Source organism: Apteryx rowi, unplaced genomic scaffold (assembly GCF_003343035.1).
Source record: "Apteryx rowi isolate R43461 unplaced genomic scaffold, aptRow1 scaffold_12, whole genome shotgun sequence".
Classification (NCBI taxonomy): domain Eukaryota; kingdom Metazoa; phylum Chordata; class Aves; order Apterygiformes; family Apterygidae; genus Apteryx; species Apteryx rowi.
The window spans coordinates 5,477,397-5,479,995 of record NW_020447419.1 but is presented as its reverse complement, the minus strand read 5'-3'; positions in this window follow the sequence as shown (position 1 = coordinate 5,479,995).

Genomic DNA, 2,599 nt, shown 5'->3' with positions numbered 1-2,599 from the left:
CCCCGGCCTGGCTGTGCGCAGGCACATCGGCCCTCCGCGCTCCCGAAACCCCACGGGGACGCGGTGGCGGCGGCTCTGACTCCGCTGCGCAACAGGGAGCGAGTTCAGTCGCTTCCAGTTTGCCCTCACGCTGCCACAACCTGCCCCCGCCGCCACGGYGAAACGCCGACTTCTTCTGTTTCGATTTCAGATAGGATCACAGGTCTCAGATATATACGATTTATTTTTCCTAGCACAGCTGGTCTGTCAGAGGTCATATAATTTGGCAGCCATCCCAGTGCTTAAAAATTAATTTTTCCTTATTAATACAGCTGGGGGTCCCACAGGATAGGATCCCAGCCTTATCTGAGCCTGACAGCTTCCTAAACCCTGCGAAGGATGCTTTCCCCTCCYGGGCTATCCGTGATACAAGGCCACCCCATCCTGAAGCCCCGTGGCACTGGAGGCTTTTGCGAGGAAAGCAGCCCACCCGGCTCCTCCGAGAGCCCAGCAAGCAGGCTGCTGCCGCATTTTGGCCACCACGAGGTACCAAGCGTGGAGCAAGCGCCGAAGGGAGGGGGCGAAAGAGCAGGGCAAGGAGGTGGGAAGCGCCTCCGGAGAGCCGCTGGGAGCAGCACACCTGCCTGCCACAAGCCAGGGGTGTTTTGCAGCAGGAAAGTTAGAAAAACAAAATCCAGCATCCTAACCCGGGCCGGAGCCCCCCACCGAGCTCATACTGGTGGTTCGCAGTGATGCTCCCCACAACGGTCTGGTTCCTGGGCTAAAATGGCTTTTGTTCACAGCAAGAGCCCAGTTAACAGCACCATGGGCAAGAGGCATTACCCCAAACGCTTGCGCGCGTTACCCCGAACGCTGGCGTGGGCGTGCGTGCGTGTGCACGGCCGGATGCCTGCTTGGCAGCCGTTTGTTTTGGTCCCCCTCCCCACCTCGCTACATCTCCCAAGTCATTACTAAAAATACTAGCTTTTAAGCAAACCGTTTGGAAGGCTTCAAGAGCGGGCTTTGCTCAGAGCGGCATAAACAGCATCTGAACGTCTCAGTGCTTGGGTCCCTCAGACCTGTTACTTTCTTACTTGATTGCTTTTGGGGGGAAGATGAAAAACACGCAGCCTCCTGATTTCCCTTCCAGGGTCTCCCACCCACTCCCCTCCGTGGCCGTCTTCACTTGGCTACGTACAAATTGGCAGCCGCGCTGTTTATCTATTACTGTAGAAATACTGCATGGAGGCTTTTTTGTCATGCGGATTATCATATTATTGTCTACTAACAACATCTCCCTTCTCCGCTGACCTCCCTTGGGGAGCCTTAAGAGGGACCTTCATTAKGGGGGAAGGCTTTCAGACACACCAGGCTGAAACATAAATCCATCCACCTCGGGCACGTTTTTCCTTCTAGGCTGGCTAATTTACCGAAGCTGACCATAGTGCGATCATGGTCGTGTCCCTTCGCTCACTGGGCTCGCAATAAAGTCATTCGAGCAGGTCTGCGGCACCACAGCAGCATCTCGGCTGGTGTCAGGCACAGGGAGAGCAGAGCAGAGGAGAGCAGAGCAGAGGAGAGGAGAGGACTTCCTCCCCGGATCTGGCACCATGTGATGCTCCGCTTTGCTGGGAAAGCCCCGCGTTCAAGTAAACATTTCTTACCGCGACTGAACGGCCTCAGAGACACAGCTGGCTCATAAAACCCTTCCCGGCAACAAGTCCTGATCCCGAACCCACGGAAGGGGAGGCGGCGGTGCAGGCACGCACAGGCACACGCAGCCCCGCGGGCACACGCAGCCGGGGCTGGCCAGCGCACCCTCGGGCGTGAGCCCCGCGGTACGGCCGGAGCCGCCTCCGCACGGCGCCCGCTCCGGCGAGCCCAGACCAGGCGCTGCCTCCGAAACGGGCAGCGCCTGGAGAGACCGTTTCCCTAAGCAGGGGCCTCTCTGGACTCTTCCCCTTCTCTTCACCCCACCGAGTACCTATTCATTTGTTCCTTATTTGAACAAAAGATGAGGATTTCCCCCCCCCCCCTTCGTAATCGTAAGGGAGGAGGCGATGCCAACTGGCAACCGAGTGTACGCGGAGCCCATTTGCCGGGAACACCTATGCCTCGCTGCTGTAAGAAGAGAGGGGCTCTCTCAGCTGACAGCCTCTGCGACTTCCCTTCGGAGGGGAGCCGTGGCCCCGCCGGCCGGGGAGGCAGCGGCGCAGGGGCGCCGCGCACAGGGGCGCGGGGAGGGCCACGCGTGCSCCCGGGCTGGGGCTCCAGCCCCACCGCTCTCCAGCTGCTGCCTTGGCACCAGCATCCCGCCGGCAGCCCGGGGGGACCGCGGCGTCCCTCGGGCGCTGCCGGCTCTGCCGAGAGCAGCGGCAGCCCCGACAGCGCGGCCCCACGGAGGCGAGCCGCCCCCTTCCCCTCCGGGACCGCCGCCCCTCAGCCGTCGGGGGCCCGGCCCCGACCCCCCCGTGCCCCTCTCCTCTCCCGAGCCGCCGCCCGGCGCCTCCGACAGCAGCCGCCGCCCGGCTCCCAAGCGAGTAAATGCCCCAAAACCGCGCGCCGGCGCCCCAACCCCCCCGGGCCGCCCCGGCGCTCGCAAAGCGGGCAGGGGGCCCCG